We start from the raw sequence: 12711 nt of genomic DNA on the forward strand, positions 1-12711 counted from the left end.
AGTGCTCTTATTGAAGGGTTTGGCCTAACCACTGAGCAATACAGGTTGTTGTTCAGAGACACCCAAAAAGCACAGACTCAAGACTGGACTGATTTTGTAGATTGTGCCACTAAGGCTCTGGAGGGTTGGTTGCAGGGAAGTAAAGTTTCAGACTATACCGGATTGTACAATCTTATCATGAGAGAACAGATCCTTAATAACTGTACAAACCAGCTGTTGCATCAATACCTTATTGACTCTGATCTGACCTCTCCCCAAGAATTGGGAAAGAAGGCAGACAAATGGGTCAGAACAAGGATTAAGCAGAAACCCCAGAACCAAGGTGGTGACCAGAAGAAAACAGACCAGAAGGGTGGAAATCAGAAAGATAAAGAAAAGGACCAGAAGTCTTCAGGCCCCCAAAATAGTAATAAGGAGGGTGGTTCCCAAAATGGAAACAAGAAAAAGAAGAATAATGGCCCAAAGAAACCTTGGTGTAATACCTGCAAATCAGTTTCACACTGGGGCAGTGAATGCACCAAGACAAATCCAGTCCCCACCACTGCAGCTCCTAAAGCACCTGCACCCCCTAGTTCAGTAAGCAATGGTGGAACACAGCCAAAGGGTGTAGTAGGGTTAACCCTGGGTACTGAAGTAGGATCTGGCCTAGTCAGAATCCCTACTCAGGCAGTTCTCCTATATGATGTGGACTTAGCTTTGTCCACTACAGTGAGTCCCAGTAACCTGGGCAAATATAGGCAGACGCCTTTAATCAATGAGAAACTGGCTCAGGCCTACAGGGACACATGTGCCAGTGTCACAATGGTGACACCTGACTTTGTGGACCCTGGACAGATTGTACTAGGTGAAAGTTACCTAGTGACCAATGCAAGCAACTCCACTACTTCCCATAGTGTGGCAGTTGTAAACTTCTCCTGGGGAGGGGTAAATGGCCTAAAGAAAGTTGTTGTGAGTGCAGACCTCCCAGTAGACTGTCTGTTAGGCAATGATCTTGAAAGCTCAGTTTGGTCAGAAGTGGAGTACAGGACTCATGCAGAAATGCTAGGGATTTCAGCTCATGTCCTTGCAGTGACAAGGTCTCAGGCTAAGAAGTGCCTTCCTGAACCAGTGGTGGATCTTGAAACAATAGACCAACCACAACCCAAGAGAAGGAGCAAGAGAGGAAAGGCTGAGCCTTCCACCTTGCCCCAGGTTGAGGATCAGGTTTCACAGGAAACTGATTCTGCAGTCCAAGAGGAGACTGTCTCTGAGGAACTTGAACCTGACCAGGTTGAGTTTCTGGGGACAGGGGGACCTCAAGGGCAGACCTGAGGCAGGCTCAATTAGATTGCCCTTCACTTGAACCCCTCAGACAGCAGGCTGCTGCTGAGGCTGCTGGGGATGCCCAAGGTACCCATACTGTGTATTGGGATGATGGACTCCTTTACTCAGAGGCTAGAGACCCCAAGCCTGGTACAACCAGGAGGTTGGTCATACCTCTGAAGTTTAGGGGTTTCCTTCTTACCTTGGCCCATGATATTCCCCTTGCAGGACACTTAGGCCAGAACAAAACGTGGGACAGGCTTGTTTCACACTTTCACTGGCCTCACATGTCAGAAAATGTCAAGGGGTTTTGTCGCTCCTGTGTCACTTGCCAAGCCAGTGGTAAGTCAGGTGGCACAACAAAGGCCCCCTGTGGTGTGGGTACCCTTTGAAAGAGTTGGAATAGATATTGTGGGTCCCATGGATCCTCAAACAGCATCTGGGAACAGATTTATACTGGTGGTAGTGGATCATGCCACCAGGTATCCAGAAGCTATTCCCCTGAGGACCACCACAGCACCTGTGGTGGCAAAAGCCCTAATTGCAGTTTTCTCAAGAGTGGGCTTCCCAAAGGAGGTATTATCAGACAGAGGTACTAACTTCATGTCTAGCTATTTGAAAGCAACGTGGAAGGAGTGTGGAGTAAACTACAAGTTTACCACACCCTATCACCCACAGTGCAATGGGCTTGTGGAGAGATTCAACAAGACCCTCAAGGGAATGATAAAAGGTTTACCAGAGAAGCTTAGGCGGAGATGGGACATCCTTTTACCCTGCTTGCTCTTTGCTTACAGAGAGGTCCCACAGAAGGGGGTTGGCTACAGCCCTTTTGAACTTTTGTTTGGCCACCCTGTGAGGGGTCCACTATGTTTGGTGAAGGAAGGATGGGAGTTACCTCTCAAAAAGCCTAAGCTAGATGTAGTGGACTATGTACTTGGTCTCCGCTCCAGGATGGCTGAGTATATGGAAAGAGCATCCAAAAACCTGGAGGCCAGTCAAGAATTACAGAAAGCTTGGCATGACCAAAAGGCTGTTCTGGTTGAGTTCCAGCCAGGGCAGAAGGTGTGGGTGTTGGAGCCAGTGGCCCCAGCAGCACTCCAGGACAAATGGACTGGACCCTACCCTATCATTGAGAAAAAGGGAGAAGTCACCTACCTGGATGACTTTGGAACCCCTAGGAGCCCCCACAGGGTGCTCCATGTGAATCGTTTGAAAGCATTTGTGGACAGGGAGGACATGAGCTTGCTCATGGCCACAGATGGGGAACAGGAGGAAGAGAGTGACCCTCTCCCAGACCTGCTTTCTCAGAACCCTGATGATGTTTTTTTTTTAAACATCTTTTTATTAAAGCGAAGGCACAGAAAGTAGGATACAGAGCATAAGGGCATTGTCACCAGCAATAGACGACCAATAATAATATGCAATACGAAACAGTACTACACGGCCAGAGATGGCCCACATCCCGGAGGCTGGGCGGCGTCAGATCAAAACATGGTCTTAAGTAGAGGATATTGCGGTCATGCTCCAATGATAGAATACACAGCAGTGGCTTCGCAATTACTACCATTACACTCTATCGTAATAACAAACAACTCAAGAACAACTAGTAACCCCACGAATGGCATCAACAGTACTGACTCAATATTGTAGGACATTTGTGTAGGGGCCAGGGTTGGTCCATGCAACAGACGACAGCATCTACCCATGGGGATCAGATCAAAAAGTATACATACATATCAGGGGTACGTAACATGGCAACGTGGGACACCTACACCGTCTCACAGTCCTCCCCACCAGTCCCCTCCCCTCCACTCTCAGACCCCGAGGGATCAGGGGAAAACAGCTCAGCACTGGTGGCATCCGAATCATCCTCCGCCAATCCCTCCATGCACAGTGTTCTCCAGGCAAGTAAATCATCTAGCAATTTGTCGTCCTTGCGGGTACGCTGCATGTGAGTCTCCTCCGCCAGGGCCCACTCTCTCGCGTCCCTCAACCACATAAGAACATCAGGGTCTCTTCGGCCCATCCAAGTAATAGCCACTCGTCTCCTCGCCAAGACCAGTAGGAGTTGCAGTAACTTATACAATATTTTCATTTATTTAGGTCTAGGCACCAATGCCAGGAGGCACTGGAGAGGGTCCAGCCGGAGCCTGAGGTGGGTAGCCCGAACGACGTACCGCACCACCTGTCGCCAAAAATCCTGAACAAGAGGACACTCCCATGCCAAATGTAGGAAGCCCGCCCTCCCCACTCCACATCTAGGACAGTTGTGACTCCGATCCACCGAGATGCGGTGGAGGGAGACTGGTGTCATGTATGTGCGATGAACGAAATTAAAGTGGATAAGTTTAAATGGAGCATTACAGGAGACCTTATGGGTCAAGAGACCAATACGCGTCCTTTGTGCGGGCTCTAACTCCACTCCCAGGTCTGCCTCCCACGCCCCCCATGCTGGGGCTAACGGGGGACTCGAGTCCCGACGCATAGCGGAATAAAGGAGGGAGATTAGGCGCTTACCTCTGCCACAGGACATGATAACGTCAAGGGTATCGGTGAGCGGAGGTGCCTCCGGGAATTGGGGCCACGTGATCTTGGCCACTTCCTGTAGGCTAGCGTAATGAAGATATTGGCCCTCAGTTAGTCCAAACGACTCCCTGGCACTCTCAAAGGTCACAAAGGAGTCGTTCGGGTAGAGGTCTGCAAGAGTCGTACAACCACCAGACCGCCACTCCCGAAAGGACATAGTTTCCTCCAAACGGCGTATCGGGGCCAGGGACCAAACTGAGAGCTCTCTGTGGAACGGCGCTCGCAGCAACACCCGTTCCACAAAGCGCTGCCAAATAGTAGCCGTGTGACGCACCACAAAAGGTAAAGCGACGTCGGCTCCGCGTCCCTGCATCAGTGCCACCTGCAGGGTCGTATCAGTCGCGGCACCAGCCAGCAAAGCCAGCTCCCAATTCTCACCCGCAGCGAACCATCTGGCGGCAGGGAGAAGCTGCGCCGCGTAATAGTATAAATCAAATCGCGGGGCTTCGAGACCACCCTCTTCCCAAGATCTTGTCACTGTGCGCAGGGCGACCCTACTGCGTCCACCTGCCCAAAGGAGCGAGGTGAGGAGAGAGTTCAACGTGCGGAACACTCGGGGAGGAAGCGGGCATAGAGAGTTCTGCAGGACATATAAGACCCTAGGAAGCATCACCATTTTGGCAATTGCCAATCGCCCCATAAGAGAAAGGGGGAGCGTGTTCCAAAAGACAATGGATTTGCGGAGGGCCGTGAGTATCCTGTCGATGTTGTAAGCGAGCAGGGCCTCCGTAGATGTGGCCACCTGGACGCCCAGGTACCGGAACGCCGTACTCTCGTACCGGAGACCCAGGTGCTGAAGCTCCACGCCCACACCTGGGACAGAATCCGTCAGCGGGAAGACTAGGGACTTGGTAACATTTATACGCAACCCAGAGGCCGCGCCAAATCGATCCAAGAGTCGCAGTAGTTCGGGGAGGGCCTCGACAGGAGAGGACAAATAAAAAAGTGCATCATCCGCATACAAGGAGACCACATTGGTAGTATCATGCACCACTATACCCCAAGCCCGCAGGTCAGCGCGAGCAGAGACAGCAAGTGGCTCAATCGCAAGAGCGAATAGGAGAGGGGAGAGAGGGCAACCCTGCTGGGTGCCTCTCCCCAGTGACCACTCCGCTGAGCGGGCCGATCCCAGCCGTACTCTGGCGCATGGCGCCTGGTAGAGCACTCGGATCCAATCTCGAAAGCGAGGTCCGAACCCCATTTTCTGGAGAACCTGTAGTAGAAATCCCCAGTGCAGCGTATCAAACGCTTTAGCCAAGTCAGCGGCGACCAACACGTGAGGACCCTCCCGTCCCTGCACCTCATGCAGTACATAGTTGAGGCGACGCAGATTCATCGCCGTGTTGCGACCCGGGATGAATCCACACTGGTCAGGGTGGACGAGGCTCGCCATAAGTGGAGCAAGGCGCGTGGCACGCAACTTAGTAAGGATTTTTGCATCCGTATTCAGCAATGTGATAGGGCGATATGCCGCGGGATCCGTATTGTCCCCGCCAGGCTTCAGAATCATGCACACTTCCCCTTGATTCACGGTAGGTGGAAGGGTGCCAGCGTGCAGAGCCTCATTATAAACCTGCAAGAGGAGGGGGGCCAAGACGGTCCCAAAGGACTGATAGAACTCAGCCGGGTAGCCATCACTCCCGGGGGTCTTGGCACAGGGGAGGGCAGCGATCGCCGCCGTAATTTCACCGAGTGTCAGAGTCGCGTCGAGCTCCTTCGCCGCAGCCTCCGGCAAAGTCTGGAGATGGAGGCCCTCGAGATACGACTGACCGACCGCCTCCGAGATCAACGGGTCGGCCTCATAGACAGTCCGTAAATGATCACGGAGACCATCAAGAATCTCCGCCTCAGAGTGGACCACAGCACCCGCGGAGTTCCGTAGGGCCACGATCCTCTCAGGTGCGAATTCTCGCCGCAAAATCCAGGCCAACAAGCGGCCGGACTTATCGCCCTCCCGATGGAGGCGTTGCCTGTACTGGCCCAACGTGAATTTATCGAGCCGTGTAAGTATGTCATGGATCGACACCAAGGCCTCCCCCTCCACCTGGCGCCCCAGGGCATCAGGATGAGCAGTGGACTGAGCGCGTTGAAGCGCCAGTTCCGCGTCTCGCAAGTCAGACAACAATTGTTTCCGGACTCCATACGTGAGGCCCATACATGCGCCACGTACCACCGCCTTTAACGCTTCCCATTTGGTGGAGTAGGATAAACCCTCTCCCCCCCAATTGAGATCCAAGTAACCCGACAACGATTCCGCCACATGCTCCTTAGCCACTGGATCCAGTAACAAGTCAATCGGTAACCTCCACGTACGCGGGCGCGCAGCACGATCAGGCCACTCCGCCACACACGCCACCGGAGCGTGATCCGACAAATATCGAGCCTGATGAGTGATCGACAGGGTAAGGGAGGCAGTTAAGTTTGCTGCAAGTACACGGTCCAGTCTACTATGCGTACCGTGGGTCGGTGTGTAGCACGTATAGAGCTTCTGGGTGGGGTGGCAAGTTCGCCACACATCACTCGCTCCCAGATTGTGCATCACGTCCCGCAGACGTGCCGTCATCCGGGGCTTAGTGCCCGCCCTAGGCGGATGACGGTCCAGCTCATGGTCCAGGATGCAATTGAAATCCCCAAACCAAAGAAGGGGCGCATCTAAACTTGGAGCCAAAAGATCCTGAATCTGAGAGAAAAAGGTCGGGTCATTGGTGTTTGGGGCATATGTGTTAAGTAGCAGGAATTCCTTGTCATCCAGTCTAAGCCTCACTAATAAATACCTGCCTTTGACATCTGCCTCTATGTATTGTACAGCGCACGGGATCCCCGGGGCCACCCAAATAAGGACCCCCCTAGCGTACATAGAGTAAGAGGAGTGAAAGAACTGGCCTCTCCATTTCCTAGACAATCGCTGCGCGCCTTCATCGTCTAGATGGGTCTCCTGTAAGCAAGCCACTGAAACCCCATGGCGTTTAAGAAAGGTGAGGACCCTGTGTCTTTTAGTGCAGGTGCCCAGGCCACGCACATTCCACGTCAAAAACTTGAAACCCATGGCAGAGGAAGACGCCCAATCGGGGCATATCGTGGATAGAACGCAAACCTGACCCCCCCGACCCCCACTACGTGTACATCCGGGGGTGTAGCCCAGAAATCAAGGCCCCCATAAGGTCGAATCAGTGTGTACATGATGCCAATATAACTTCTGCAATGAACCCCATTCCTCCCCCCAACATCCCCAAAACACAAAACTTTAGCGCACACCCCAAAACCACCCCCACCCACGAGCAAGAGGATAGCAACACAAAACAACGCCACCCCGCCCTTCCCCCGCCAGTGCCAGGACGTGCACAGCCACCCCATACAACCCAAGCAACCCACACACACACACACCAAGTCAACCCCCCCCACCACCCTCCCACCCAGCTCCCCGAAAGACCCAACCAACCCTAGAAAGAAATTCCCAGGCATGTCCATTCAATGCTGCCAGCCGTAGGGGTACATCAATTCACAGATCAATAGTGCGGTCTCCACACCCCACCCCCCTCCACAGATCAGCAGAGCCCCAGGTACATGACATGTTCCAGCAACCAGGAAAGCACCAGTAGTCAGCACGGCGGGCGGGGACCCCGTACCGTTGGTACCCAGCCCGAGGACAGTTTCACATCCAGGCTTTTTAAGGGCAAGAGGAATGAACAGAGGAGGCCAGACCAACAGTAGGGAAAAGTCATTCCAACCTTGATTCAGTTAGGCCGTCTCCGGAACCACCGGAGCCTCAGGGTCAGCTTCCAGGGTCAGCTCCTGCAATGTGTCCGGTACCAAAACATCACCATGAGTGGGAGCCTCGGGCAACCTCGAGTCCGCCCCTCCCTGCGAGGATTCCATGTGTATAGCCCCATCGGCTCCCACCGTGGGTCGAGATTCAGGAGAACCCCGGGACCTAGATCGGCACCCTCTCCTGCCACGACGTCTCCTCTGTGGCCTGGTCCCCCAAGTCTCACGGGGACCCCCACGTTCACCTGGGGGCAAATCGTCTCCTCTGATCTCCAACCACTCCCAGACCTCCGCTGGTGTCTCAAAGAAGTGCGCCCGGCCCTGAGAGAGCACTTTAAGCTTGGCGGGGTATAACAGCATATACTGAAGCTGCATGTCCCGCAACTTTTGTTTCACCCCAAGTAGGATTTTCTCTGTTCCTGCACCTGCTGGGTATAATCCGGTGTGAGAAGTTGGCCTGGTAGGGGATGTTTCCAATTCTGGAACCACCTACTACCTGACCAAACAATCCCTTATGGTGTCTGGTTGTAAGTCAACCTTATTAGACAAGCTATCCTAGGGGTAGCATGGACTAAGCAGCCTAAAGGCTTAACTTAAGAGGTCGTGTTAAGCGAGCTGTTTTACCACATACAATCCTGTAATACCAAATGAAAGGACACCACACAAGTATATATTATAAAAATATATGTGTTTATTACTAAAAACAATCCCCAGTATTCTTTATGAATAAAGGGGCACAAGCGTTAAATCAAAAGCACTGTTTAAACATACAAAGTTGCACAATTATGGATGAGGGCAGGGGGCCACTCAAACCATATACTAATCAAGTGGTATAAGAGATGCCACTCGAGCAGTGGTTAGGCCTAGGGCCTAGGGAATCGCTGGGAGCAGTCAGGACAAGCAATGCTGAAGTCGGGAATGGCCCTCGGGATTCGGGAGATGTGCGGAAAGCGCACGCATGCACCAAGGTTAACCAATGGTGCGTAAAAGTTGTAAAGTTAAAGTTTAAGGACACTTCCGCTGAACCTAGAGGAACAAAACTTAACACACAGACCCTAGAGATGTGCACCAGTGTGGGAACACCGGCGGAGCAAAGTTACCTCACCCACAGGAAGTGGGTGCACAGGGTCGAAGAGGCGTCGGGTTTTGACACGCAGGTTCTTGGCGCTTGAAGCTGAAGACGCTGCAGGCGATGTGAAGGAGAAGTGTCCGGTGGATCCAAGGGTGGATCTGAAGTGGTGAAGACCTGAAAGCAGAGGGGACAGTGTTCAAAGTCACTGGCCAGTGACCACCGTGGAACCAGATTGGAACCAGGCAAAGTCGGGTGCAAACAGGTGATGAGGTGTTGCTTCTCTCTGCAGCCACGTGGACACAAAGAGGTCAAGGACGTCCAGGAGTCGATCACCAGCTGTCCCTCAAAGGCTCTAGCTGATGGCGGTGTCGGCAACTCTATTGAAGCAAACAAGCCTTGGCTAATGCAAGCCACGGGGAAAGTGAAAAAGGCTTATTACTCGGACCAGCAAGGTCAGAGCGGGTACTCCTTCCTACAGGAGCGAGGGCAGGTCTGGAGCAACCAGACCCACAGTGTAAATTGTAGGTTTCGTCGCCAAGATGGCCGCTGACCACGTGACAAGCGGCCGGGATGGCGAGTCGAGTGGCACAAAGCAAAAGGGCCCCACGCAGATCGTGGAGATGCTGGAGGGCTGATCTTTAGTGCAAATGCTGCTCGATTGTAGGGCTTCTCAAACCCCAAAGCACAGAGTCGAGGGTGCCTCGGGTGCTGCGCAGTCAGCGTCTCGGGGGTCTTTCAAGATGTCCGCTCCCACGTCTCTCGGTGCCTCCACGGGTCCCTTCTTTGCAGGGACTGTGAATCGGGCTGGGAGAAGTCTGAGAAGCTGGGTCTTGTCAGGCTCTGCACTCGGGCTCCGGCGGGAGGCGGCGGCAAAGCAGACGTCGAGGTGCTGGGTGGTGCCTGTGTTCACAGGGTGGCCCCTCCTAGGCCACAAGGGAGATGCTCTTCAGTCTTCTGTTCATCAGAATGTCGAAGTCCAGTCGTCTTCTTAGTTTAAAGGTGATTTCAGGATGATCTGCTGTGCTAGGGCACTGCTCCCACTCTTATTCCAATCTGAGGGGTGGATCTCCTGCTAGGTCCCTCCCTATGGGCGGGACCAGGAAGGGGGGTGGTTACACCCCCTTTCCTTTGTCCAGGTCTCACTGGAGCTGGGGCTGGGCTGCCCCAGAACCGGTTTGACCGGATTATGCAAGGGGAAGCCTTGTGCTCCCCAGGCACTGTCTGGTTTCTTTCAAACCTCCCTGCTACAATACACTATCTCCTGTCTGGAGGGCGGTGACACCCTCCTGTGACAGGAAACCCTTTGTCCAGGACCCATTTGGTCGAGTTTCAGTCAACTGCAGGGGTCCAGACATTTGTCTGTGGCAGAGGCATCCATTTTGTGGATCTTAAGGTCTTTGGAGAAATCAACCGCATTAAAGCAAAGTAACATGTCTTACCCCTCTAGAGGGGTGGAATGCCATCCCCGTCGCCAGAACTGGCGAGGGGATGGTATTCCAAAGCGTATGACACCTTACACGACATGTTTTGATAAAGCCAAACCAAAGTTGCTAAATAACCGCGAGGATTATAAGGCACTTAATAGTATATGGTATGGCATTATCCTGAAACAGCTTAGGGATTTGTTCCCGATGGCTGCAGACAGGCTCAGCTCATGCTAGAGCTCCATCTCACATAAAACCACGCACTCAGCCTCCAGGATTGATGAGGCCTGACTATAGGAGTGGCTCACAGGTTTACATGTGTCCAGATATAGGTTTAGACATAGGTATACTATATCTAAGCAAGGGGTGTGTACACCACCTTACCCCAGCTGAGTGATCAGCCAGTTGTGTCAATTTAAGAACCAGCCAGGGGTGGCAAAAGATATGCTGCAGCCCCTGGTAGGCCCTAGTGGCTCCTATGCCCTGTGCACCTATAGTGCATTCTACAGGGGCTGACAAGGAGTCCATTTCCAATTGTGGTATGTACCTAGGGTACATGGAATCCATTTTACAGAGAGAGCAGATGGCCTGGGGCCCTGATTAGCAGGGAACCAGGTCAACTAAGTCAAAAAACCAGCTAAACACAGGCAAAAAAATCTGGGGTAACCATAGTCAGGTAGCCACCTTCCTACATAACCCCCCCCCAAACGAAAGGAGATAAGGCTATCCTTGGCCAGGTAAGCCTATATTGCCTGAGTGGCCATATAAGGAAGTACCTGCACTAGCATGGGTACCCCCTGTCTCATGGTCCACTAAGCAGTCCCTCACCCTTTGGGTATTAGAGGGTCTCCACCATAGGGAATCACTACCTTGGGTGTGTTTATGCAAAGTTAAAGGCTGGTTTGGATATGGAGTATTGAAGCGAGGCTCTACTAATTTAGGGCTTAGCTTCCTCCAATTATCTTCCACCATGTGTGCCTTTCTCTCTTTAACTGAGTTGCACTGTGCTCTCAGGGTCAACCTCTGGCTACCTAAAGCTGGAGGCTGGGACCCTCTGTTTGGCTTGCTGGAGGGACAGTTCAGGTTTGGGCCCCTTGGGTCCCAGGTTTGGCTGTGCCCAACAGAATCCATCTGTGGGAGGTCCCTAACTGTTTTTAAGGGGGCTCCCTCAGGAGTTTTTAAAGTTTTCACCTTACTAGGGCTACTAGTTTTGGTGCACCTAATCTTTTGATGGGGGTGCTTTATTTGACAGGGGGCCCTCTGGGTCTCACTGTCCTTCTTGTCCTCTGCAGCCCTGGGCTGGCTAAGGCAAGGGAGAGAGGGGCAGGTTACCTGCTCCAGACTGGGTTCCACCTGAGAAGGGTCCACCGCCATCAGAGGCTCTGTCAGGCCAGGCCTAACAACCTCTGGGGCAGTTCCTTCATCAGGGGTAAGATCAGTTCCCTGAGGAGGCTGATCCTGTCCTAAAGTCTGGTGAGGGGGAGATTTCTCTTCCTCCTCCATGCTCTCAGTTTGTGTGGAGTTATCCATCATTTCAGGTTTCACAACACACATGTCAGTTTGAGTTTGGGTTGTGGCCATCACAGCCCCACCAACCTTTTCAGGAGGAGACTCAGTTTGGGTTTCTGCTGTTATCATAACAGCTTTGCTATTCTGTTCAGGAAGAGCTTTTGCTAAAGATGGGGCAGAGAGTTTCTCAGCCCTACCAACCTTTTCAGGAAGGACATCTTGCATTGGGGCTGTAGCCATTACAGCCCCACTAACCTTTCCATTGGAATTTACCATTCTAGAATGGGTTTCCTGTTCAACCTCAGCCCAGGCTGAGATCTCCAAATCATTACCAAGTAGGCAGTCTACAGGCAAGTTTGGTGACACTGCCACTCTCTTTGGGCCAATGACACCTCCCCAGCTGAGACTTACTACTGCCATGGGATGATTTGTTTGGATTCCATCAATGTTTGTAACCTGGTATGTGGCACCAGGTAAAAGTTGCTTAGAGGGGACTAGGCCATCAGCCACCATGGTGATGCTAGCCCCTGTGTCTCTAAAAGCTTCAACTTTCAAACCATTGATGATGGGTTCTTGTCTATACTTGCTCAAAGTATTTGGGCAAGCAGAGAAGTTGGCAAACCCCATGCCAGTCTCATAAACAAGATCATTGGGTGATGGGGACCTGGATAGGCCAGGGTCCACCTGAGCTCCAACAGTAAACCCACCCAGATTCCTGGGTGTGCTTCCACTTCCTGGGGGATTACTGCTGACAGTAACAGGAGGTGTTGAAGCTGGCTTTGGAGGTATATTTTCTTTATTGTTATTCTTGGGACAACAGTTGTCTGTTTTGTAATGCCCCACCTGTTTACAGGCATAACAATAAGGCTTTTTCTCAGTTGAAGAAGTGTCTTGGGACCCACCCCCATCCTTGGAGTTTTGGGGCCCTGGGGAAGTCTTTTCTTTATTTTTATCCCCACCCTTATCTTGAGGCTTGGTAGACTCCTTCTTCTGGTTACTGTCCTGATTCTTAGGCCTAATCCTGGTTCTGACCCATTTGTCTGCCTTCTTTCC

The 12711-nt window shown here is 52.3% G+C and overlaps 1 protein-coding gene across 1 annotated transcript in view; it reads left to right on the forward strand.

Moving 5' to 3' along the window:
• LOC144768685 (uncharacterized) overlaps nt 1-12711 on the forward strand; it is a 9047330-nt gene that overhangs the window by 3154047 nt on the left and 5880572 nt on the right. The window lies entirely within an intron of this gene.

This window comes from Lissotriton helveticus, chromosome 7 (genome assembly GCF_964261635.1).
Source record: "Lissotriton helveticus chromosome 7, aLisHel1.1, whole genome shotgun sequence".
Taxonomy (NCBI): Eukaryota; Metazoa; Chordata; class Amphibia; order Caudata; family Salamandridae; genus Lissotriton; species Lissotriton helveticus.